Genomic DNA, 27,881 nt, shown 5'->3' with positions numbered 1-27,881 from the left:
GGTTGTTTTTTTTTTTTTTTAAACACACAACTTCATAATTTCTGCTTATGGCCCCAGTTAGAGCTTTGGGACCTTGGAGAAGTCATTGCATTATGAATACTTGTAATGAAAACTCACTGTTCTGGAATACGTTCACGCCCCAGTGATGACCCCACACATTCTTTTTATTCATTTGGTGGCAGTATCTGCAAAGCACATTCAAAATTTTTCTGCCATGCGAAAAAGCTATCCCTAACTCAGGCTTCATCTTTCATACTATAAAAAGCACTCTTTCTCTGCTTCATTACAATTTGTTTCCTGCCACTAAATTTCCCCCCCAAAAAATGTTTGCAGACAGTAGCATTAAGGTCCAATAGTATTAACCACAATTGTTTTGACTTCTGATAGATTGTTTAGAAAAGGTTACACAGCAAAACCTTAGCTGAACATTCTTAGGCCTCCTTTAAATATTTTTTCCCTACTAAATCTGTAAGATTTGAATCATTTCAGATTCAAAGATTTGAGAGGCTGCCACTTCCATTATTGTGCTGTTCATGCTCCTATGCTTTTTACAAATCCAGCATCAAACTATAGCTTGTCTTTCATTTCCCTAGGGGATCCTCTTCCCATCTCTGGTCTCCCCATCTGCCAAAGGCAATCGCAGCCCCAGGCAAGGTGGCAATATGTGCAGATGACAGAAAACTGTCTCTCAAGATCTTTCCCTTCAGTGCTTCAGGTAGGCCAGACTGTCCTAGCAACTCCCTTCTTACACAGTCCAAAAAAAAAAAAAAAAAAAGAAAGATTGGGAACCATATTTTCATGTAATAAATTGGCATATCTGGTGATGTTTCTTTACTGAGAGTGGTGCTTAATGATAGGTTTTACTGTTTTTGAGAGCATTTTTTTCCACTTTTTTCTGCAAACCATGTCAGAAGTTCACAGTAAACAGAGAACAAAACCAATGTTTTATTGAAATGCATTCTTCACCTCTCACAAAATATACACACACATAAGAACAATAAGCATAACTATGTAGATGTCTGTGTATATATATATTAGTACCTTTTTTAACTAGAAAAATACGTTATTTGTGAAATAATTTATGCATGGCCATAGTAAAAGCAGGATTTGACAAACATTTGAAACAATTTAAACTAGATCTTGGCTGTGCTGAAATTATTTAAGCTCACAAAATTCAAATTTGACCCCAGTTTTTGCAAGTCTCACTGAGAAGTGTTAAATCAATGGAGCGCTTCCTGATTCCTTAGTAGTTAATGAAACAAATCTATAAATTCATCTATAGTATGATAAAATTCCCAATATAACCTATTATAAGTTTTTGAAATGTTGAAGAAACAAGAACTGGAAAGGTCAAAATATAGCATTTCTACAAGTAAGCACATAAATCTTTAAACATTCACCCTGACCAAAAAAAAAAAAAAGCCTAAATCCTGAGTCTGAAACATACTGGTAGAGCTACTGTCAAGCTATAACATTAATCTTGTTTTCACAAAAGGTTGCTTTTTAAATAAAAGATTAGTTTGGCCGTACAATTCAACTACAGCATTTTAAGCCCAGCATATTTTATAAAATCTTGTTATTTTACTGTAGAAGCAAAGATTGAAAACTGAAATTTGTGACACTGTCACAACTTAAGTAGAATAATTCCAAATCCACTTGTTGCCACACAAATATCAGGACGAATTTAAAAAAAAAAGAGTTTAACAAGAAAATAAACAGCTGCAAACAACTAATATGTTGGTGAAAAATCTCTGTCCTTTCCTTCCTTATATGGATGCTGACTACCTGGAAAAATAGCGGTGATAATTCTTGCTTCTGCAATAAATCTGGCACCTGAGAACAACTGCGTTGTCTCATGGAAATCATCATCATAACATATTCTACAAGTATTGTACGATACTCACTGAACATTAAGCTCCATTTTAACTTTCACCTAAAGGCCAATTTTCTTTTAGTCAAGGACATCTTGGCTGTTATTTGGACTTTAGGTTTCAGAAGCTGAAGGTCTGGACAGTTCAAAATAAAGCAAGCAAGAAACTAGACAGGTCCAGGGGAATGGAGCCTGGTACAGGTCACACTAGAAACATTTACTTGGTCCTCTGTCAGAGGGTACTTCCCACGTCCTTTTTATAATAGTGCCTTCAGGTAACACCAAGCACATTAGGCAAAAAAAACAATGTAGGAACCAAGTCAGACAAAAAACTTAAGTCAGAAATTACATCATGCCATGGATGCTAAGTTTTAGACAAAACCAAAAAAAAAAAAACCACAACAGGAATGACTACAAGAGTCAATATGGTAGATAAAGAGCAGACAAGTCTAGTGCAAGATTGGGTCCTTCCTCAAGAGCCAGCCAACAGTAGAAAAATGCAGAAAGGCAACAACTACCAAACACCAATCTGATCGATACCTTTTTGAACAAGGACAGCACAACACTGACACCAAAAAGGATAGCTAGTGCTCAACAGCATTCACAGCTCTGCTAATAACTCGTAAAGCAGACTTGGAATAAATATTAATGTAAAAAGGTTTGTACATGCACCTCCCTCAATCATTATATTCTTCCAAAACATGGTCCTTTCACCAGCTAGGCAATCTATCCAGCCATTTTCATTGTATTTATCAATGACAAGACAAATGCTGCAGTCTTCTCTAGGTCCCCAGAAAAAAAAAATAATAAAAATCTGGCACCTCTGAGACTGCTGACTTTTCCTCACAGGCTCTCATATGAAAGATGAGCTGTTTCATGACAAATTAAGATTTACCAAATTGCAATACAAAATACTTGTGGATGCTACAGACTAATATCTTGATGGGCTGTAGCAACTTATCTGTGGTTCAAATCCATTGTGAATAACTAAATAGTTGCTGCTAAGATATATTTATTTATATTCCATTTACAGCTGTTATGGAAAGAGGCACTACTTAATGAAAAATCCACAGGATATCTCTATATTTAATTACAGTTTTCTAAATCTTCTGTGAGTGCACTTATGCAAGTAACACTCCTAACATAACCTAATGTCTCAAATTCAGCAAAAATACACAGGCATGCATTTAACTGTTGAAATCACTAAACTGAGCTAGCATCTAGAGGTGGGCAAGCTCTCACTGAAAGAACACATTCTGAAGAACTTTGAAAGATCAGTTTTCTTAGTTATTACAAATGTTTTGGTTTTGTTGCTTGCTTTTGTTTGAGAAGGGACACTGAAGATTATCTTGGGAAAAAGCGTAAGGGCAGTCTGTCCTTACAAAGAGGTTTCTTCCTTTAAATCTGTTTGGTTTTCCAAAACTGCAATATCCTATCTCGAAGGTTGATTATATTAGTTTGGTCTAGCAACTGCAGTATTACTGTTAATTAATTTTCAAAGTTAACTTTTTTTACTTTAAAAAAGTCTCATGTTATAGGCTCTATTTTGATTTGGTTCACACTACCAAGCAGCGTGACTCAGGGCAGCCACTGCACACCTACCCCCATCACACACAGCAGGAGCTGGTGCAGATGTTGCTGGAACCCAGAGTGGTGATCCGGCCCTTTCCTCTGCCTATCTTACTCTCCATCTCTCTTTTTCACCAGGTTTTATGGGCCATTCAGCCCTTTGCAAGATAATAAGGTCAAATAGCTTCTGTTATAAACAACAACGTTTAATCAGTTTCTGCCTGATAGCTTCTGCTGTCAGTAAAACATCTCAATTGATCATTTGGTGTTGCATCACCATAATTTAGCCCAAGTATACTTCAACATCGGCAATTTCCAAGTGGGTAATCCAGGAGAGCCCTCCCTGGGCCCCCACATTTTTAAGCTGGTGTCATGGACAGGATACCCTTGGTACCGCTGAAGGGACTGATGGAACCAGGTGACCCCTGATCCCTTCTCTGAGAAGTGCCATATTCCAGTGAGGAATAATAGGCTGAAGACTAACAAGGGATCTGTTCCCTGTATTTGTAGGTTTTCACAGGGATCAGTTACCTGAATTCGTAGGTTTTTACTATGGTCTCCCTAGGAGATTCAATCATAGGTATTACACTCCTCTCCTGGAGGGGCTGGAGGCCTGTAGTGCCAGGCCTTCCCACCCTTGCATGGCTTAGGTCCGGATTTATTGTCCTGACCCACAGGCTCATAGAATTGCAATCTTAGCTAATGAGTTACCTCCAAAACTGTAAAGGTTAAACACTACCCTCTCCCTCTACGGGATAAACAAGGGATCGCCCCCATGATTTCAGATCTAAAGGGGAAAGGAGTAATTCTCCTTGTAAATTCCTGTAATTCTCCCGTTTGGCCTGTACACAAGCCGGACGGCAGGTGGCGACTAACAGTTGATTATCGGCACCCGAATACTAACAAAGGTCCCTTAACCACTAGCGTGCCAAACACAGCAAAACTGGTTACAACCATCCAGGAACAAGCCACAATTCTGGCAACTATTGATATAGAGGATATGTTCTTTATGGTTCTTTTGTGGGAGGTGGACAGAGAGCACTCTGCTTTTACCTGGGAAGATATACAGTACTCATCCACCCATCTCCCTCAGGGATGCATCACTCACCAACCATTCATTGCCCCTTATGCCTGAGCACAAGAGCATGCCCAAATTACGCCCAGGGAAGAAGTCAAAATATATTAGTATATTGACGATGTGCTGAATGGCAGCCCCAGTGTCGCTGTGGTGGGGCAGACTCAAAAGGATACAGTTGTCCATTTAGAAAGTTTGGGAGGCCAGATTCTAGTGGAAAAGACAATACCGCCATACCCTAAGGCAAAATTTCTGGGTAGCTGGTGGAGGGAAAGGAGAGTGTGCATTCCCCCTGAAACCTTAATTACCCTTGAACAGGGGAAAGTTCAGCATGCTAAACCATACAGCTGGAGAACGGTGCGTTACCATACACAGTGCTACAGCTACAATCAAGAAAGTGCAGGAAAAGATGAAGGAAACATCAGAACAGAACGAAGACCTCTTCAAGGCCATGCAGCCAAAGGACTGGCTTGAGGGACTTGGTCCTGAATTTTCTCTCTTCTAATATCTATTTGGCTCACATGGTGAGGGAGATGGCTTGTAAATATTGGATTTATGTTATTGTGCAGGATTTCGTTCTCTCCCTCTCTTTCTTTCTCCCTCTCTTCAGCACGTTATGAGCCGTTCAACCCTCTGCAAAATAACAAGGTCCAAATATCTCCTGTTATAAACAAGATTTATTCAGTTTCTGCCAGAATAACTCCTGCCATCAATAGAACTTTTCAATTGATCGCTTGGTGTTGCATCACCTTAATTTAGCCCAAGAATGCTTTGAACGTCAGCAGTCTCCAGAGTGGGCCATCTAGGACAGCCCTCTCTGGGCCCCCACGGCATTTTAAAATAATAAAAAAAAAATGCAAAGTAATTTTCCATGGAATGATTGTAGTCAAGTTGCAATGAAAATGTCAAACACACCAAAATTAAGACTACTGATAGAGTAAAAGCAAGCTTTGAGCCTCATCAATTAAATATTAAAATTTCAGGTTAGGCTGTACCTGGTATATATCATATCCTTTCAAATCCTGTTTCTCTTGTTTCCTTCCTCCTTTCTCTGGAAATGAACTATTTCATATCTGTACATGCTCCTGTATATCTTAGTTAATTTCTGTGATCTACACCTGCTACACTCGTGCCTTAGGAAACTTATCACCTTTGGGAGATTTCTAACATTTAGTATTTGAGTTTAGTAATGTGACAGAATGGTCAGGCTTCAGTTGGTTTCTGAAAGACAAAGTTGTCTTCCTCTGAGGTGTCCTTCTGGATTGTCACAATTCATTGGAACAACACACTATCAAGACAATCCACCTCCCCCCAACAAATTAGAAAAAGAAAAGTTATACTCAGGCCCTGATTTTATTCTGTTGTAGAAGAGAATTTACATAATAGTGTGGATGCCTTCGTTAACCTTTGTTGTTGTGTCTATCTAGATTATATGATGTATTTCTACGACCAAGACAACACTGAAAAAACGTCTTTTGAATGCAACTACAGAAACCCTACCTGCTCCCCCCCACCCCAAGTGCTTATGAAAAAAAATAAGGGTTAGCTTCATTAAAGCCCTGTTATTCTCACAGAATGATAATATAATTCCATCTCATTCACTGTCATTACCAAGGCAAGGAGGAGGAGCATTTGGAGAACTGGAATTTAGTAAAATGTAGAGCTTCTAAAATTAGCAACAAACTAAAGGAATCTACAGGTGCTCAGAAGTGCTGAAGAGTATTACTTAAAGCATGCAAGTTAGGGATGGTCTCATTACCTTCACAAATTAGCAGTCAGTCTTTACTACAAGCTGTATAAAGTTATTTAATATAAAGTTATTTGCTTGGCACAATCACTATTGAGTTAAACTCTGCAACTTAGAAAGAAATAAAAATACGTAATCATTCCCAGCATGCATAGATCAATACACACTTGATATATGCTCATTCATATTACATTTTGTGAAGAGGCTATTTCGAGCCAACAGAATAGTTGGCTATTAAGATTCAAAATCATATGTCAGACTGAAACTTTCTTTAACGAAGTTGGATTTATCTTTTTGCTCTGCTTTGAGCAGGGGCTTGCACCAAGTGACCTCTGGAGGTTTCTTCCAACTTAAACTCATCTGTGATTTAAATAATGTCCTTTATATTTCTTGCTTAAATTGGCCTGAGAATGACTGAAAAATTTCTTCTAAGATCAGTTTTTGTTACACATTACATGTTAAAAATGTTAAAAAATGTTACATGTTAAAAAAGGTTAAACAAACTTCAGTAGGCCATTAAAGACGATTCAAAGGTTTTAAATTAACATGAAGTATAGAATATTTCATTTAATCACTAATGGTTTGGCAAACCATACCTAGACACTTCAAAATACAACAATAAAGATTGTGTGAGAAATAACAGACATACTGAGATCACTTTTAGAGGCAGTAATTCGCATTCTGGTGAAATACAAGTTACATGAAATCTTTACAGACTTCTAGATGCTTGGAGAACAGCAGGAAGTATGCTTTCCTTTTGATACTTATATGATGCACCCTAATTGACATGAAGTGATAAATAACCACATTTTTACATGTGGATCCTCTTATATCAGACTTGTAAAACATCTAAACACCAAGTTCAGAATCTTCAGGCTGAAGCTCAACGGTGTATAACACGAAAGTACTCTTCATAACAAAAGTAACACCGAAGTAACAATCACATCTAGCCTCCTTTATTTATTAAAAATAAAAGCATCCAAAAGTTACATATTTTCATGCAATTTGGTGAAAAATCAAAGTTTAAAAAATAAATCCCCTGACAAGCAAAACTGAAGTGTGTGAAGTATTCAATATGAGATTTTGTTTGTTAGAATTTATATTTTTCTTTATTAAGATTTTTACCTCTTTTCAAGATGATATGAGAAATGCTGAAACATATTTCACTAGCTGTGAAAAATTCCTCCTCAGAAACAACATTCATAGGACCACAACTGAGGTTGTAAGTTCCTCCAGCTACCTCTAGCTCAAAACATGCTTTAAAAATAGCTTTAAGTAGCACGCAACAGCATATCCTCTTGTAAGGATATTAGCAATACTGAAGATTCACTCGAGTGCATAAAGCTTGCTCTCTAACTGCAGATCTATACCAACTATTAGTAGTTTCACTAATGCCTTTGATAATATACAGTTTGGGCCATTGCTCTACAGAAAGAGAAAGAATCTTGGACACTTACTACAGCTGTGTGTGCTTATCACTACAGCTTCAGAGAAAGGAAATGAGTCCCACTGAAACTGAATACAGTGCAGGTTTACACATGACTTTGTGGTATATAAGTGAAGGCATGAGATTCAAAGTATCTTAAGTTATCAGAATCAAGCTTCACATGGGAGACTACAAAGTTACTGCAATTGAACCACACTTCACTCCCACTGCTAAGCTGCAATTCTGAGGTATTTTTCAGTGCAAGAGCTTCATCAAAAATCTCCATATTACATACATAAATACATATATTTTAGTTTTCTATTTTGAAGAGTTGAGTGCATATTGGGGGGGAAGACATTTTATGAATTCCGCTCCTGAAAAATATCATAAAATACTTGCAAAAAAAAAAAAGCATATTTTCATGGGTCATTTGAGCTACTGTGCTTTTGCATACATAATAAGAATATTCTCATTGTAAAGAACCTGTTTGTTAACTTCAGGATACAAATTGAGGTAATACACTTGAATATTTCAAGCACTGAGTTTGCTCAAGCCAGAAGCTGCTCTGCGCAGATTTTTCACTGTTTGCGTATTGCACATGTCTCTCAAGTAGAGTAATTACCAGATTACAGTTTTATTTATTTTAAGGGAACTGGTCACTTACCAGAGAAAAGAACAAGAGCATGAAAGTGGCAGCATCACAAGTACTACATCTAAAAACACAAAGTTGATTTACCATACCCCTATTATGAGGTTAGGCCTTCTTGGTGTCTTATGCCCAGCAGCTCCCTCTTCCTCCTGAAGCCAGCTCCTGCGCACCAGGACAGTCTGGTGCAGAAGGTGCTGCTGAGCTGCACACCTAGAAAATGGGATAGCGCATCTGGGCTTCCCAGATCCCCTGTATCAGCTGCCTATCTGGTCACTGGAGCAACCCATGAGGTGCTCCCATCGCCCCCAGGCAGGCCTCTCACAACAACAGCAAGAAAAGTAAGCTTACCTGTTTAACACTGATATCCATCCATCTGCTTAAACTTCTGGTGAATGCCTTCCAGCAAGACGTCTCTCCCAAACACAGCATTACTCCACATATTTGTCCGCCAGAATATGTTCTCTGCAGCCCAGCTGAAGTTGTCCTGTGTTCATCCATGAAGCCTTAAGATTATGAAACCATTTTTGCCTTCTATTGCACAGTCCCACTACAGAGTGCTCACAGCAGTGTTCCCCCCAACCCCATCAATAAAAACCTCTCATGTAGGAGCCCCTCCTTTATATGTAATTACATCAAGCACCTGGGACAAGGCTGTTGTAATTACTGTCAGTTGTGTAAGCAGGAGAGCTTAGTATGACTGCTGGAAGAAGAGTTAGCTCCTAAGTGTAAAAGCCTGGTGGCTATTTGCCCCTAAGAAAGAGCTAACAGACCAGTTAATGGCCTGATGGAAGAAACCACAAGTGAGTCTATCAGTGATGCAGGTAGCAAACAATTTACTACGAACACCAGGAATCACATCAGAATGGTTCTACAGGTTTTTATGCCGTTCTTGTTGTTTTGGTGAAGTCCTTGTGTTACAGTCATAGAGGTGTTATTCCTCCTCCTCATCTGCCTCCTTCTGAGGGACATCCACCACACTGTGGCCTTGGGGCTTCCCTGGTGCTGCAGGGTCTCCTGAGATACATTGCATTTGAAGCAGTGCCGTCTTCCTGCTTTTTTGGTATGGATGTCTAAACTTGGGTTGTCTCAGTGTGGTGCTAGAGTACATTTTGTATTGTAACGAGTGTCAAAATCAGGAAATGCAGTTCTGAGCATGTAAGCATAACAGAAAAGTATGTCTGGAAACAGTACTATCAGAAGCAAACTGGGAAATAGATTGCTCTCGTTGTAAAAGAGAGGGCAACCTCTGAACAGATTGGGTGGGAACAGGTGTAATTTTAACAGCGGTATACCTAAAAATTCCCAAGTTTGTGTATTAGGCGCTAGGGGAAAAAATGCACATTCTAAGCTCAAAGACACTATATGGGTTTTTGTTTGGGAAAATGAATGGAATCTGCCATGTCGGCAGTGTGGCATGATTGATCTTGATATAGTGCCTCTGGCAACGCACTCAAAGACTATTTTGGTTTAGAGCTAGATTACACTGTTTTATGCATGAGTATAATGGTGCAATTTAATTTTTTTTCTCTTTAATTCCAGGCAAACTTGATTTTATGACTGCACAGTTTTTGTCTTCTACATTGGAAGAGAGATCCTTAAGGAGGAGATGATTATATATATAAGCCATTACAGGAAGAAAAGTAGGGGGGGGGGGGGTGGAAAATCTGTCTGAAAAAAAAAGAGAAACTGATGACCACATTGTCCAAGAATGACCCTGTATCTGAAGAAGTGATCCTCAATAATCATATTTTATACAAATGTTCCTTCATGAATAAAGTATGAATAAAAGAATTGTAACTGTTTGTATTATTAAAGAGTAATTCCAGCTTCAACATGTTAAGAGATTTAGAGCCCCATATTACATAGAGAAGAGAATGTGATTTTTATTATGATAACTTAATACTGTCCACAGCTTGGATAATGAGTACGGTAATTTGACAGCACTCCTAAAGGAAAGAGCCAGCACACACAATGTAAAGAAAATCTGAAAGACATTACAAAACATGATCATTATTCTAACTTCACAATGAATCCATAGCTGAGGAAAATAACATTCAACCAAGAAAAAGTGTTTAGTTATAATAATGAAAAAATAGTCCTGAAACTTTTAAGGCAGTTATCATAGACGTATTCTGGTGACAGCTACAAATCTGTGCTAGTATTACAGTGAATGGCTAAATCTGTTTTATTACCAGAAAAGTGTAGCATTCTGCTGAACATTTTCCTAAGCTAATAGGAAAGCATAGCATTTCCATGCTTCGGATGATCAGAATAGTGTTGAACATGTAACTGTTATCGATAAGCCCATGCTGAAAAGTCATCCATGACTGAAGTACTTACTGAGCCCCATTTCTCTCATTTAGCAGCTATTTTGTGTCTTCTATTTGCACAACTGCTCTTGCATTTGTCTGCTATTTTCCCCTACAATGCTGATTTAAAAAAAAAAAAAAAAAAAGAAAAAAAAAAGTGGTATCTAAGGGGCTGAAAGGAAAAAAAAAGCTGATGTGCCAAAAATGAGAGAGTTGCTTATAACAGATAGACAAGGCAAGCAGAAATGGAAAAAAATATGACTCGGTTTAAAAGAGAACTTTATAATTGAAAGGAAGCTAGAAAATGGGCCAGGGAATGATTACAAATAGGAAGAAAATAAAGGAACAGCTGAAATAGAGTGGATGAACCATCCTTGTGGCTTGTATAATAATAGGATTTGCTATCACTGTAAGACTTTCAGATGAAAATTTAATTTCATTACAATTAAATTTAATTTTTCAGATTAGAAGGCTAATAAACTTCAATGAGTGTTCTTTTAACTATTTATGCCTGAATGCACATGTAATATGTGATTATTTTTTTTTAAAAAAAAAAAGGAACAATTTTGGTATAATTGAAAAATAAAGCCATACTATTCAAAATGACCTTTTTTCAGTTGTTATCTACCTGTAGGATAAAAAATATCAAAAATAATTACTTAATATAGATCGTTATTCTTTAAGTACAGTGAAATTACTCATTCTCCCAAATAAAATGGTCTGTCTGGGGAGAATTACAACCTGTAGCTACGGCTCCGCAAGTATCTCTTGATCATCTTTCCTGATATATCACTTATTTTTTGAATACCAAATAAAGTGAGATTCTATAATGAGAACAGAGTTTATGTTCTTATCCACCTTAAATCTTTTATTCCATAATATGCACAACATTATTGGCATTGCTATTAAATGAGACTACTGCAGAGTTTAGCTAACTTTTGTAAAGGGATAGAAGATCCCTTAGCATAAGTGCTCTGCACATGCAGTATCTTCTTCAGACTTTTCCAAAGAAAATAGTTATTTGTTTAAAGCAACTAAATATTTAAGGTTTGCAACAATTTCTATTAGCATTAAGCTTGTGTTAGGAAAACAACAACAAACAACATATCTAATTAACTTTATAATCTAATTTACTTTACTTTTAGCCTTTGTGTTTTCTACTTTTGGACTGTGTTTTCAGTACATAAAACTTGGAAGCATTAAGGAAGGCTATATCTCGAAGCAGTAACTGCCAGTTTATCCTTTTCCTTTTAATTGAACAATTCTCAAATAATTCTTTAGAATCACAGAATACGCTGATTTGGAAGGGACCCACAAGTATACTTGTGTCCAACTCCTATAGTGTATAGTGCTAACCAAAATAAAAGTTTTTAAATGGTCTGAGTATTTCTCCTCTTTAATCTCCTATGCTCTTAGCATGACTCAAAATATGGATATTATTAAGTCATTTGACTTCACCCAAATCATTCACTAGATGACACTCTCGTATCATATTAGGTTCTCTTGGCATGCAAGACATCATATTGGCTCCCTAAAATGAGAACACATTTTAGTGAAAATAATTAAAGACAGTGCTTTATTTTGTTATGAAGTGCCATGTAGAAAACAGTTCTTATGTTTACGCTAATAGCAAACAAAAGTTAAATTTATTCAGTACAGCATCTACTGGTAGAAAGCTGTCTTATGTCTGACATAAAAGTCAGTAGCTGTACATTCTCCTTAAGCTCAGCTATCATGTTCAAGACAAGAAAAAAGAACAGGAGTTTTACTCATTTGTTTTCCTAAGAAGTTATTGCAAGTCTTGTCCGTTGCAGATATTCCAGATACAGTAATAGATTCTGTAAGAGGGAGTTATTGTTTTTTGTATATGGCCTGAAGTAAAAAGCAAAGAACAAATTACAAAATGCAAGTAACTGCTTTCAACTATAGATAATTCTCACACCCAGTTTCATTGGGAGACTGAAATAATGTTTTTTTTCTCAGGGCTTACCTGCGAGGTTATGATTCAAAGGATTTCTCCAGTTATGTATGACAGCTTCTTCTGTACTAATGGAGATAACCTTGAGTTAATAACCATCCAGGTTTATTTCTGTTGTTAGAACATTTCCAGGTTTATTTCTCCAGCCACTTTGCCAGTCCCCCTCCAGGTTAGGAGACTTGACTCCACCTGATGTGATGGCTGCAGGACAAATTCAGCATGCTTTGTTTCCTCAGATGAAGGTGGTCTATGAAAACAGGAACACAACTGTTCATTGCGCCACACTAGAAGTAAAACCTGTGATAATACAGTGGGCCTCTAAATCTGTGGCACGTGTATAACCTGCAAAAAACGCTTCACTTAAGTAATCTACTGTCCCAGAGATGACGCAAGTGGTCTAATGCAGAACCCAGAGCACTGTGAAGGTGAGATCACTCTTTCTCAGCAAAGGACGCTAGCAGTTATGGATGACTGTAGCAACACTGTCACATCTGTATAGTCCCCTTAACCTTGGAATTAAGAGCTAAGTATATTTTACTCTTTTTGAGAAATCTGTTGCAAAATTCCACTTCTGCAGAAGCAGAACAGTTTATACCCTTGTTTCCTTTGTATAATGTTTGGATTTGTAAGGATTACATGGGCATATCTTTTTGGTAAGTATTTTGTATATTATGAATACTTGTAAGTATTCATTCTTTGTAAGAATTATGTGCAATACCATTTTATTCTCAGAATGAATGAATTATTTCAAAAAAGTAATTTAAGTTTATGCTTCATGGAGATTTAAGTTTTGTTTTGCACTGGGAAAGGTTTTTAAGCCAGTTTGCCAAAACAGTCATACAAAACATCTATTTAGAGATAAAATGTATTTTATAGTATACAACCAGTTTTCAAACAGAAAAAGATATACTTGGAGTATACTTGAAAGTTGCATCTACACTGCGGCTTTTGTTATCACAGTTTTGTCAGTAAAAAGAAAAAATTATATATTTTTTTAGTTACCTAGTAGCGGTTATTACGACTAGCACACTCTAGTGTTTCATATATTTAGATGAAGTGAAACAAAAATCCTCATTGCTTATGTAGTCCTACTGTAAATTTATTTTATGGATTATGGTTTGTGCTTTTTTTGAGAAGTATATAGATGCCATACATGGTTGCAAAAGCCATGTGGGTCTGTTGTCCAGATTCAAAGAGGTACATGGGTATTTGAATGCTTAGAAAGTGGCAGCTGCTAGAAGGAACCTGACGGGCATGGATGCATGAAGAGCTGAAAAAGTCACGACAGATTAGAAATTTTGTAGCAGATGAGTTTACACCAGAAGATGCCACTGAATGCTATGAACTTCATTATGTACAGTGACAGGTTTTAACAGTTTATATTTAAATTCCTGGTGGGCCTTCCTCAGAGGCAGTGAATCACAATTTTTTAAATAATTTTCAAACAATTTTAGACCAAAGCCAGATTTTCTTAATAGGTTCCTGCGGACTGTAAATAATGTGTTTTGGTTTTTTACTTAGTTTTGATGTCATCTTTGTACTACTAAATGTGACCTACAAAGTTGGAAAGCACAGTTCACACATAATATTTTCAAATTATTTTCTACTGAATCTATTTCTATTGAATACACAGTTTCAAAGAGGCCTTTTTTTTTTTTTTAACTTTAAGACCAGATCTGCAAAGGGACTTGATGAGTTAAGTTTATCTATGTCCAGGATGATAACCCTCCAAAATCTTGCTCATAATTTTTCATCTTCTGACAAATACCAAAGAGTTTCAGACCTAATCTGTTACGTAGTTTTAATCGGGTTCGTCAGAAGTGGCAGCTACTATTGCCCAGTACTAATATGCTCAGAGCACGCCCAGGTCACTAACAGTAATGAGACACAGAACACACAAAGATATTTATGAAAGTCATTTTATGAATTCTAATAAAGGAGTACATTTTGAATTTAAGACTGTATTGACCAAAAACAAATGAAAAAATTTATTCACTAAGTTAGACATTTCAAATACTTAATGTTTTCTATAGCATTCTTTACTTCTTTTTTACTTTCATCATCATACTGATCTCTTAGTTAAAACTTTCATGAGAAATAACCTAAAGATAAGTATCCCATCTTATTTTTATACTGTGTAAGTAAAGGCAGGCATCAAAAAAGTCAAAATGTGTCTTAGTAAGATCACAAAGCAATGTCCAAGTTATTTTACTTAAGTAGCTAGAAAATAATGGCATGTCATTAGTTTTTGGAACGTGCACTGAATCATGATATTTTCAGCTTCTGAACCTCTTCAACCCATTTTCCACCTCATAAAAGTTGTTCCTCTTGGCCTTCATTCCTGGTGGACAATTATATACCATCAGTGATAAGCAAGAGGTCATCTGTGGTCATCTTCTACAGAAAGATATCAGATACCTTGTGTGGGAAAACTGAACACATTAAACAGTAAAAGGCGAGACACGGAAGGATAAATGACTCAAAGCATCATTAATTCCTCCTGCTCCATTAGGTCAATTAGGTCATATGAATATGTGCCAAGCAATGGGCTTTTTTTTTTCCTGACCCTGTACAGCTGTCAGTCAACTGTCTTACTCTGAGCTACTTAATTATACATGTCAGTGATGTGTGATTTTAAAGACAGCTCTCAGGTTGACAGTGCAAGCAGATGTCTCTAATAATGATTCAGAAACCAGTAAAAATGTTGCTGATAACTAGGCATTAGAAATAACCTGCTCTAAATCTGCTATTAAAATAAAAGTCTATAGCAGCAAACTGTGAGGAAGAAATGCTGATATACATCTGCATTTGTTCAAAATAGGATGGGGAAAATAGGAATAGTTTAAACTATTAAAAACAAGCAGAGAATGTGTGTTAAAACAGGTATCTTTAGACTCCATTGTCAGCAGCAAGTGTCAATTGTGTGAGACAACATCTCCACTGACAGTTATCCCTTTGAATTTTAGTTTTCTGTGTTAAATTACTCTGCTCTATAAATTATTGATTGCTTAAGAAATATAGTGACTTCGTAATTCCCTAATTACACTGATCCCTCACTGGTGAACACTTAAACAGCAGGAGAGCGAGCAGCCAAATACACACAAATAATCATAAATGTTTTCACGATGAAAACATACATCAGTAATTTGTTACATCTACAAACGTGAAATATCATCTATTTTAATAATGCCTGTAGTCAAGGTTTTGAAATTTAGATGCTACGTGGTGATAAATATCAGAAAATACCTAGCATTAAATTCACTATTGGGTCATTCCTTGGAATGCAGACACAACTTATATATAAATGGGTCTTCTCTCCTTAGATATGTTACATCTTGCTTCTTTTGGGCTGTTTTCTTGGAGTAATTTACTTCTACTAGGTCTGAGTTTTGCCTGATCTTTTTCAACATGCAAAATTTGGCATGTTGTGATGCTTCTTTTCTTTGAAATCAAGTATTGGTTGAGAATAAATTAGATAGTTTTATTGTAACAACTGCTGGCCCCCAAATATCAGTTAGTATGTGTTTTAGAAACTCACAGATACCCAAATGGTTTGAAAGTACCCTTCTGTCTCCTTTCAAGCATTAGTATTGATAAGTCTGGTTTGGTTAATGTTTTCTTTGTCAGACTTATTCTTCACTGGGGGGATTGACCACTGAAATGATGTGATTTCATCTGAAACTGTGTACTGCAAGATGCTGAGAGGTGGGGTTTGGAATGAATATTCCCTGACAAATGTAGGCCAAGCAGTTTTCTGTTCAGTCTTGCCTTTGGGATGGAGGAGCTATGCAGGAGTTTATCATTTTATTTTAAGATAACCTCACCTAAATTTCCAGTGTGACAAACATAAAAGATGAAGCAATCTTAGATTTAGAAAGCTAATTACACTGGGTTGTAATGGACAGAGTGGGAAGAATCAATATGTAGGAGCAAGACAGTCATTTCATGTTCTTTCATATTGCTTAGTACAACAGGCACTTGATATGTATAGAGACCTGGCAACCCTTCTTTTTAAAACTGAATGCAAGTTTCATATTTATACAGATACTTCAGAAAACAGGAGCCATATAGCCATGTGGCATTGCAGTTCAGAATTCCCTTAATCCAGAGAGTCACATCTAACCAGAACACTATCAGGCAAAGCATTATTCCTACCATACTTCCTTCAGGCAAACCTTGTTTGATTTATTGACAATAACTTTTATAAAAAACAATGCCTTGTTACTAAAATACCAAATCAAATCTTTCTTTATTTGCTGACAACATGTTTCTAAGTACCAACATCTACAGCAGGCTGAATTAGCTGAAATGTTATGTAGCCACAATTTTAGGAAAATAATTTAGAATCTGCAGAATGTCTCAGTCTGAATAGAGTTTTTGCTATCTTTCATCAATTGCACTATTAATTACTATTTCATTGTCTGAGAATGATCAACAGGGAAATAATCCAGGCAGTGGATGTTACTTTTCACTGTTGTTTAGTGTCTTTATGTTACAACATTAAGTTTCAGTTTAGTGCATTCTTTTCCTTTTTTTTTTCCCCTGTTGTACCAAGGAAGGTATACAGCACAATCTGTAAATATTTCTAGACTTTGCAATTTAAATAAGCTAGGAATAGGGGAAATAGGATATGAATATTTTATTAACATACTTAGATCTGCTACCTCTTCTAAAGAGGGTGAAAATGGCGTGGGGAGAAACCCAAGAAAACTAAAAACTTTCACATAAGTGGCTCCCTGAGAGACTCTTCAGGCTGCCAAATATCAAAAAAAAAAAAAGTACACAAGCTTGTTTGGCATAATAATTGCAAACATCTAAAAAAAAAAAAAAGTTGAATGATAACCATGTAGAATAGCATCCATAATGTTCTAATTCTACAAGAGCATTGCATGGATAGTTCTGTATGCATTCAGAACCAGATTTATTTCACTTTTATCTCTGCATAATCAGCTGGGGAATGTAAGAAGGGACAAAGCCTGTATAGTGCATTTCTAGAGTGGTTTATTCTGGCCAATTCTGCCAACCTTGAAGTCAGCCACACTTTACGATTAGCATTAAAAAAAAAAATCACATTGTGAATTCTTAGATGGCTCTGAGATACTAAAAAGTTGACAAAGCTGTCAGTTACCTTAGGTGTAGGTTCTGCTCTTTTCCCCTCATCTTTTCTCTTGAATATATGTACTTTTCTCCTGAATACATGTACTTTTCTCCCACTGCCTTCACTCAGCTCAAGAGGAGAGAAGCAGCAGGACACTACATACCAAGATACAGCCTACTGACCTTGCAGACAGGAGATCACAGCACTAGGGAGCTGCAGTCCTCTCCCACTTGCATTTCTCTTCACAGCTTCCCAGAGGAGTTTTGCAGAATCTAGACCCATGGGTATGAAGCGTTGCAGAGTTCATCACAATGTGCACCCAGTGGCCAGGCTTGAATCACTACTGCTTGAACAAACAAAACCCAAAACACAATAAAACAACAACAAAACAAGTAGGAAAGCATTTTCTACTTAAAATTCTTAGTGGAAATTGCACAGTAATCAGTGATCTGAGGTATTTTTCTTTACTGTGTTTGTGTAAGGTTTAATGAAAAAGAGCAAAAGTAAACTTTGTACTATGAGAAACTGCAAATATCAAGCACCAGCGCTCTAGAGAGCTAAGATTAATTAAGCTGCTTTATGATTCTTTTTTTTTTTTCCTGGAAAGGGGAGAGTTGTCTAGAGGACAACTACCTGCTGAAATACATTTTTATTTTCTCCAACGTTATGTCTCTTACCAAGTAAAGTTCTGTGATGAAGTTTTTCTTCCTAAAAGATTAGGAAATGAATGACCTGGAAAAACAGTGAAGCAGTTATAGGGTTTTTCCTTTGGTGTGTTGTTCTTGAAAGGTCAATTGAGACCTCTCCATTTTTGTCTGAGATGCCAGCAGCTGTCTGATCACACTGCGGTCACTCCCAAGATGATGTGAAACAATCACATCAACCTGTGACTGGGGCACAGGTTGTTAAATTTATGTAGTCACGGGGTCGCTTTGACATTGAATTGAAGGTGAAACTTTTCAAAATCACAATCCTATCAATTGCTGAAAGGTTAGCATATCATCACCAACGTTGTCAAAAAAACTCCCAGTAGCTTTTGCAGCCTGAACATGATATCAATTATAAACCCAAGAGAAAAATCACAAAACTTCAAGTCAAATCACATCAGTACCTAGGAAATATTAACAACTCACCTCACGTCCTAGCACCACCTCTTAGTTTATGCCTTGATGACCTTAATTTTGAAAACTCAGTGAAACAGATGGAGCCTGCAGCATTCCCTGAAAGCCAAGAGGAACAGGTCAGATTCCTTACAGACAGGGAAGGTGCACCTGGTGAGCAGCATCCTGGGCTGAAGCTCCCAACAAAAGTTTGTCCCTTCTGTGCAAATGAGATGAGTGGAACACCTTACTCCAGACCCGTCTTTCAGCAGACAATACTTGAGGAGCTGTCTCATTGGATTAAAAATGAATGAATTGCAGAAATGTCTAACATACTTTTATCAGCCACTTCAATTACAGATATGTTCCTTTTGCTGGTGACTAAAACAAAGTATTATATTATTTTTGTATATTTTGATGAATTAATTTTTTTTAAGAAGTTTTCACACACAAAGTAAAAATCAAAAAATGAATTATAGAATGAGGAAAAATATAAAATGAGACACCCAGTATTGTTCAACACCTGGGTATATTAGTTCTGAAATCATATTATCTTACAATTAACAAATTCTTAGCTTACTCATTCTTTATCCTAGTACCTGTAAGATGCCTACAGTAAAGGATATGCATTAGCTTTCAGTTCAGCAGAATATTTACTGTTATTTGTGGAAGGTCATAGAAATGAGAGTAACAAAACATAAAACATTTTGTAGAACTGATTCTTCCAAGGGTAATTTAGTCTTCAGACTGTCTATATTAGAAATATTAATAAAATCTTAAAGATAATCATTTAATCAGTTTTCCAAATGGCCACTTTTCTTTGCATCTCTTTTGCAACAAATGAATTCTCTAGGATTGTCCTTTACCTTTTCCTCCTTTTATTTATGAGCTAAAAACTATAAAGAGATTATTTGTCAGCAAACCATGGAGAACAACTCAAATGGCATTATTATCTTTAATTTTCCAAAAGATATTTAAATGATATGTAACCCATACCAAAATCACCAGCTGATCAATATGAGTGATTTCTCATCATTCATGAAAAATAGCATCTCTATTATCTTTATTCTCAGATAATCAGTAAAATAAAGAAAGCCATTTGAAGTTCTGTTTGACTGAAATACAGACATTCTAGCAAGTGACTTAGATTACCACAACCAAAAGGAAAATCTTTTCTGAAAGTGAAGTTCAATAGAGTAATGCTGATCCAAGAAATCATAGAATCATGTCAATAGGCTCTGCTGCTATTTTTAACCTTTCAGAAATACAAAGAGATAAGTTTCAGGATGAAGAATTTTGATTGACACAAGCCTGTTGATTACAGAATACTATTTTTACTCAGAAGAAGCTGTAGTTAATTAGTAAATACAGAATGTGATGCTTGTTTGGCTCGAGTATCTAGACTCAGTCCTAGCACTGATTTAGTGCCCGATATTTCAACAAGCCATTTGCAAGGTTAAATTGTAATTATGTAACCATGGTAACATTGTTGATGTAGGATTTATGTAAATATAAAAGATCAGTCTGTAAAGCCAATAAGAATTGGGCACTTAATGTACTAATTATTGTGATTAGGAAATATTTGAAAAATTTACATGCAAATTAAGATAAAAGGTTTATTTAAGGGAATGAATGTTTGGATCTTTTTTTGGCCAGGAAATGGTTCATCAGACGTTGCCTTTCTTCAGCATGAACTTGTGAGTTCTAAATAGATGAAAACACAACTAGTTAAATCACAAGTGCTTAATTAGCCCAATTTAAATCTAAAACTTATCTGGCCAATTGGGTGTTCTGTAACCTGGTTGAGGGGGAAAAAAAAAGTAGGAATAAACATGGGAAAGAGAAAAAGAGCAATTATTTTTTCCCTGAAACCTCTTACAGATAGATGGGCCTCTGTGCCTTACTTGAAGAACAACACTTGGCCCTGCAGAAAATGCATTCAGCCAATATTGCGTTGTTTTGGTTTGGAATTCCAGGGGGGAAAAAGCAGGTAAACAAACAAACAAACAATTTGATTGAGTAAAGTATTAAGAGGAAGATCCTCTTTGTGTGTTTTATTTATTTACCTATTTTTTTGTGTACACAGAAGCAGCAAATGTCACTACTTAGCTGTTCCTACTGAAAAGATTCCAGATTTAACATAGTAGTGTAAGACATTTACTTACTTGCTAGTTTGTAGTCTTACTAAAAATATCAGTTAAGAGTTTATTGGAATTAGGTTTATATTTCTATATTGCAAAAAGGTTTGTTGTAATTAGAACAAATGTGTAAATTTGTGATATGGAGCAGTTTTAGTAACTTCTAGTACTCTCAATCAAGGATAGATTTAATCCAATGTGGAAAGAAAGAAATAAACAATTAAAAAAAATACAGCTTGTATCAAAGCAGTTCCATTACTTGCCTAGTATGATATATACAGAACTACTTTATTGGAATCAAAAATATTGAATACAATCATACAATACAACATTTAACTGTTTCACAAAGAACAGCAACTAAACATTATAAGGATTAAAAAATGGTCTACAGTTCATATTTTTTATCAACTTACTATTGCATTTGGATTGAACCCACTTATTGTTCCAGAATATCCCAGGTTCATCACAAAGCTGATACTATTGGGACTGAATTCATGTTTGAGTCTTGAAAGACCACCTGACTTTAGCCATTACTCTGAAATCAAGAGAAGCTAATTGCAATACATTATTTTTTTTCTGCTTGTATTTAGTTTTTCCTTGGCTTTAATTTGTAACAAACGTTACAAACAAACAAAAACTGAGTCAAACAAATGTGTTTTAACATTAACATTAAATATGTGTAAAGTGTTTGGGATTTTCTGGAGTTTTTCTTATTAAAACTATTTTATTTATTGTTATGATCTGAATGTGATTTTTGGGTGGCCCTGTGTGGAGGCAGGACTTGGACTCGGTGATCCTTGTGGGTCCCTTCCAACTCAGGATGTCCTACAATTCTAAGAAATAGAAAAGCTTCATTCTGAATTACTACAGTAATAACTCTCTAGAGATTAATGGAAGATACCTCGGCAACTAGAAGTGAGTATTTTAGACTGTTTTGATAGTGTGTTTTACGTTTATCTTAAACATACAAAAACAGCATGTTTACCAGACATCAAGATATAAATATATCTTGGAAAAGCCATAAAAAATACAGAACATAAACTTGTTTTTCAGAAGAGCACAAAACTATGCTTTCAGAGGCTACACAAATCATGTCTGAATATCTTCTCCACTTCAGAGAACATGGGCAAACGACTTTTTAGGCCCTGTTCCTGTCACCACTTGAGTCAGAAAAAAAAATGACAGAAGATGCTGTCTTGTAAATAGAAAGACCACTGTTAAGGAACAAGAAAGCCTGTAGATGACAAAAGGAATAATTCAACCAAATACATCATCAGAATTTGAGTCATGTGTATTGAACAGCTATATGCCTGCTGTTTTGAAATAGGCCTTCACAACTTAGACCTGACTGGATATAATGCAGATGAGGTATAAATAGTTATAAACTACACAAAGGACTTTGCAAAATATTTAGTAAATGGCCATCTCATCTCTTCTGTGTAATGGTGTGGAACAGCCAGCCTGAATGGAAGCATACAGTTGCCAACCATTTCCAAAAGAAGTTTGCTAAAATCTCTTCAGGTTCTTCTGTATTCTCTCACTTCATCATTGTATACACTTGCCAATTAATTTTTAAAGATATTTAAGTATGTTTTAAGCATTAAACCTTTTTTTTTAAATATACTATAGAAACATTACAAATTTAAGAAGCTGCAACACAACTCAAGATGAAAGATTCTGATATAACTAAATGAACTGAATACATTTTCAATTTTTTTCATTTCTCTGTGGATTTGGAAGCCATTCCTTCCACAGTTTCCAAATTTTGCTCTTCTTGCACTATGGTCAGTTTTACACAGTTTCTCTGTGCATACAAAACACAGAACAGAGTAAAATGTGTCACTCTAAACAACCTCCTAAATTATTTCATTTGGTGTGTGATACATACAAAAAGTTCACTCTTCCGGTATAGTCTACATAAAGCAGATGTAATATATAGAATAGAAACATAATGCAGAAAATATTGACTGATTTTGGACTGAAACATGTCTTGACTGAATAGCCCAGGGAGTGCTGTCTTGTAAAACTAGGCCCACAATTAATATAAAAAACGTTCTTTATAAAAAATATATTTGGCTACAGCCATATGTCTGGCATGGATTTTCAATGCTGAAAAGACTACAAAGGAAGAAGTTTGTCTCTTAAAACCCACTTGTTAATTCACAGAGAATAAAAAGGTAGAACTATATTCTGCAGTGCACCAAGCAATCACCTGAGAAATGCTCCAAGAGCTTTTAACATTTTTCTCCTTAAATGGTAGATAGTTCCTTCTGCTTTGTGGATCTGATTTCAGGAAAGTACAATGCTACTAGCAAACATGAAAACAGGTGGCTCAGTGCTTATGGATGTCCTAAAATCTGGTTTTCAAATCTGGTGTAGAATACACGATTTAATATAAAATAAGGTCTGATACACTGTAAAAGTGTTGAAAATATATATGATGGATGGTTCTGAATAACTCTTCTTTAGAACGGGTATGATCACAGGGTTTCCAAGTATCATAAGGTTCAACTTATCATTAAATCCTATCTGGATTTAATGTAACCTGTATGTTTGTTCTTTTGCCAGTGTTCACTTTAACCTGTATCGTTTCCCTGACTCATTTCAACACACAACTGCACTAAAGCTTGTGCTGATAAAGGAAAGCATTGGTACAGAAGTGCAACTAAGCTAGTAACCACTTCTTTTAGCTGTGGTACAAACTTAGGCTGCCATAGATGTTTCCTCGAAGCCTAGCCAAACTAACTCCCACCCTTCTGAAGGCAGAACAAACAAACAAACCACACACAAAAAAATTATTATTATTATTATTATTATTTTTAGCAATAGTTCCATTATATCCACTAGTAAGACAGAACAGAAGCTGCACCTGGACACTAAACTCTTTTCATAGCTTGCTGCTTGCTGTACAGGTTTCTGGTCCACACAGCAAGCAGGAGGACAGACAGCAAGCAGTATGGAAGCAGTAGACATTGCCACCCTCATGGGAAACAGCAAGGGTCCTCCAAGAACACACTGCTGAGTATGTAACTGCATTGGAAGTGCTAAGATAAATTTGGAGTAACCTGTTTGAAATGTAAATTAGCTTCAGCTTTTTGATCAGGGTCTGCTGTAGTCTGAAAGTAAGGGTAGCTGTGTGGTTATTTTAAAAGGAAAGGAAAAATATCTTGCTGTGCTTTATTACAGTTAAATATGAATATGTGCTTGATGTGTCTATAGCTTTCAAGAATATTCTTTAGTTGAGACAGCAAGTGAAGTGTTGAAGTTAGATCATAGGCATCTGGAATTAAGTAAACGTTATTTGGGGTAGGGTGACAATAGACCTTCAAAGTTAGTAGTAATTTCTAATAAATAAGATCTTTTGATTTAAAAAAAAAAAAAAAGCAATGAATGGAGCATACCATAACTAATATCAAGCCATAGATCATAGTTTAAGATAGTTTAAGAGTACTAGCCAGCGACCAGTACCATCAACTCTGAAAAATGCAGCATAAACTCTCTGAAATAAGAAAAGATAAACATACCACCAGAATGACATTGTTTATATGTCCTGTCATGGAAGTGTTGACTAAAAAGAAATCTTGCAAATATTACTTGCAAGCTACTGTATAAATCCTTGAAACTTTCACCAACCTTATGGTATGGATTATAATGCAAATTCCACACATAACATGATTTAGGATATTCCCCATATGTGAAAACACTGGAGAATCCAAAGGGATTCAGTCTCCAATATCGTTTGGCTATTAAACAAGAAAAATATTTCAGAGTAGCAATTATAACATGTCAAAGGGATTCAGTAATTTTATAGTTCTATTTTAGTATTAGGCTATCTTTGAAAAACAATGTTCAGAGTGACATTTCTGTTAGAAGAGAAAGCTTATGGTAAAAAAGAAAAAAAAAAAACACCACTGAGTATCAGTATAACAAAACACAAACACCAGCAACACAGAAACACTACTGAATTGTGATGACACAAAGCAGGAAGAACTCTATCTTTTCTGTGCCATGCAGTCTTACCATGTAGCAGGTGGAGAATGAGCTACTTTGTCCAAAAAAAGCCAGCCAAATGGTGATTTGCATGATTACACAGAATTTGTCTCATTAAAGCTTCAGTGCCCAGATTATCAAGTCTCCTTTCCCTCCTTTGCATATTTGGCAGAGAATACATATGTGACTTGCATCATTAAAAGTCTAAAGAATCCAATTTTGAGAGGTTGATGGAGAATAATTTGAGACAAGCACAGTGTGAAAATATACCTTATCTCCTGGTTTTAAAACAGTGAAGCACTCAAGTTCAGAAGGCAGAGGTAGAGACTGACAACAGGACGTCCCAAAAGATTTCAGGTTGAAAGAACTGATGAAGGAAGGTTACTCAGTAAAAGCCAATCCCAGACTTGTTCTGTTGTGTAACTGTCTTGCATACTCTGAAGAAAACAATTTTACCTTTATTAACTGATATAACTACATTGGCATATATTGAGTTTTTACTAAAAATTGTGTGTTGACCTAATCTCTTTAGATTGGCTATTTATATCATTAACAATTTATAATAAACTGATCTAGAAAAAAAAAAAGACGACTAAAGGACTAAGACCTATATACATCTTCCAAGATAAAGCAAAATAAATATAGCACAAGTTGTTAAAGCAAAACAGTATAAAATGTGTCTAAACACAATAGCATAAAATATGTAAAATGATATTTTCTCTCTTTACCCTAGCAAACTTACTTTTTTTTTTCCCAAATCATCTGAATACTTCAGTTAATAAAATATACCTGATCAAAGCTACCTGCACGTACTATTACATTTTCTAGACATGACAGTATGAAAATAACTGTAGGCTTCTTAAAGTTGATCATGGACACTGTGCAAATGCAAAAAAAAAAATAATCTTAAGCAGTAAGATTAAGCTGCAATATTAGCATTATCAATACTAAGTATTATTACCTGAGTAAAGAATTATCCTTCATGTTTATCTGCTTTTCATCTAAAATTGATATATTATAATTGATATATATTATATTATATATATAATATATAACGTATTATAATATATATATGTAATATATATTATATATAATATATATAATAATTATATATAATACATATAATATATATTATAATTGATATATATATATATATATTTGTGATAAAACACTATTGTAAGATTTTTATTTTTAAAAAAATTATGAAGGACATCTTTCTGGGATAACACATGATTAAAAGTTGTTCAAGCATTTAAGACACTTACTTTTGCATATGTATTGAAGTTTTGTCTGTTATCATTTTCCCAGCTACTTTGTGGAACTTTTTTATACCATACAGATCTGACCTTTTGTACTTCTTACATCAGTACCTTCTCTGACATCACATGAAAATCCCTTTTCATAGTAAGTCAGCCACAGGAGAAATGTAATTGGGAACTGTGTCCTTTCCATCTCCATTTAAATAGCTATAACTCTGCTAAGGGATTTCATAATGAAGATCTGAAGTCACGACATAATTAAAGAGAAAAAAGGAAGAGCACCTCTCTCATTATCAGCAAGCTACTGATATAACAATAATATCATTACATTTTAAAGACTTCCTAAATTTCCACAGAGGGAAGCTTTGAAAATTCAGTTTCTTTAACTTCCTACCTTTTGTTCTGAAAATATACCAACTTCATGTCTATCTGCTCCGTAAATCCTTGACAAGTGTCATCTTTTCCCTATACACAACTGCCTTCCTTCCCATCACCCAGCTCTCCTGTCTTCTGCCTTTCCTCTCCCATATTCCTAACATAAGCTCACAGCCAAAGGTAGGGTGGGTTGTTAGATTATAAAATATACATAACAGAAATAAATATAGATATATAATGAAACCATATGGTACTGCAGGGTCTACCCTCTTAGAAACAATTATGTCAAACTTCACTCTCTGTTCCTGGTGTGAAACACATTTCCTTGAATTTCTCTCCTTAAAATTAACAGAAATGGCTCCAAACATTAGGTGTGTGTAAGCAACAACAAAGAATGATAATCTGTTGTACACATTTCTCTGCAGAGGAGAAGATACAAGAACACAGAACTTGAGACGTGTTTCAGTCACTTCGTTGAGTGAACACCATAGATGGTGCTCAGATAATGAAGTGCTAAACTTTAATGCATACAAATTTTAAGTAGAAAGCATTAAAAGGTCTCTTCTTCTTTTGATTACTACCTGGGATGAAGCTTCCCCCGGTCCTGGTTATTTTATCTATAAATGCATTTTTGTGGATAATATTCATTATTTTGTGATTAACAATTATTTTATAAATAACAGGTGAGAAAATTTAAATTAAGTCACTTTGCACAATGTAATAGGAATCTTGAAAAGATATGTAATAATGGCTGCTTATGAATAAATCTAAAATACAGAACTACCATGACCTACTTCTGTTTTTTCACGAATTCTACTTACTTTTTAACCAAGCTGTTGAAGATCAGAATCATTCTCAATTGTAGATCACTACACTGATTTCAAATATTGTACTTCAGATGAATACACAGTTAGTTACTGGTTGAAACTGGCAGCTTGACAGTTTAAGAAACTAAGGGCAGAAGAGTCATATTTTCTTGCATTAATCAACTATTGAATATACAGCTGTTAACAATGTCTAAATATCTCAGGATTCTCTCTGTTTTGCAGATAGACTTACTAACAGACTTACTTGCAGGTAAACTTCTAACAGTTAACTTGGCTCTGGTCCGTAACACGAGTTTAAGCTTTTATAAACTATAACACTCTGTTTTCAAGAGTGCAGCCAAGAATAATAATTCAGTACTTTGGCTCCGAGATGATTCCACACACATAAGCACAACTTTAAATCAAGAACTACATGCCATGCTTTTGCCAGCATCTTGGGCCTCACCTTTCTTTCTTGATTTGAGGATGCTA

The 27,881-nt window shown here is 35.6% G+C and overlaps 1 protein-coding gene and 1 long non-coding RNA gene across 4 annotated transcripts in view; both read right to left on the bottom strand.

Moving 5' to 3' along the window:
• The window catches only part of FSTL5 (follistatin like 5), a 415,275-nt gene extending 406,358 nt beyond the window's left edge, over positions 1–8,917 (bottom strand). The window contains exons 1-2 of the mRNA XM_040555979.1: positions 8,685–8,917; positions 8,424–8,546 (exon numbers count right to left, since the gene is read on the bottom strand). The gene's annotated coding sequence lies outside the window, so the exon portion shown is untranslated. The remainder of the gene's footprint in view (positions 1–8,423; positions 8,547–8,684) is intronic.
• Positions 8,918–12,523: 3,606 nt separating this feature from the next.
• Positions 12,524–27,662, bottom strand: LOC121070102. 3 transcript variants are annotated; one of them, XR_005819891.1, is made up of 4 exons: positions 27,405–27,662; positions 18,855–18,941; positions 17,904–18,064; positions 14,756–15,020 (listed from the first exon to the last, which is right to left on the bottom strand). It is a non-coding gene; the product is annotated as an uncharacterized LOC121070102 (long non-coding RNA). The 3 variants fall into 3 exon arrangements; XR_005819892.1 differs by lacking the exons at positions 14,756–15,020; positions 27,405–27,662 and adding an exon at positions 12,524–12,870 and having other exon boundaries at positions 18,855–19,252; XR_005819890.1 differs by lacking the exon at positions 27,405–27,662 and having other exon boundaries at positions 18,855–19,252.
• Positions 27,663–27,881: the final 219 nt, after the last annotated feature.

This window comes from Cygnus olor, chromosome 4 (genome assembly GCF_009769625.2).
Source record: "Cygnus olor isolate bCygOlo1 chromosome 4, bCygOlo1.pri.v2, whole genome shotgun sequence".
NCBI classification, from domain to species: Eukaryota; Metazoa; Chordata; class Aves; order Anseriformes; family Anatidae; genus Cygnus; species Cygnus olor.
The sequence above is the reverse complement of the archived record's forward strand: the minus strand, read 5'-3'. Positions and strand labels throughout refer to the sequence as shown.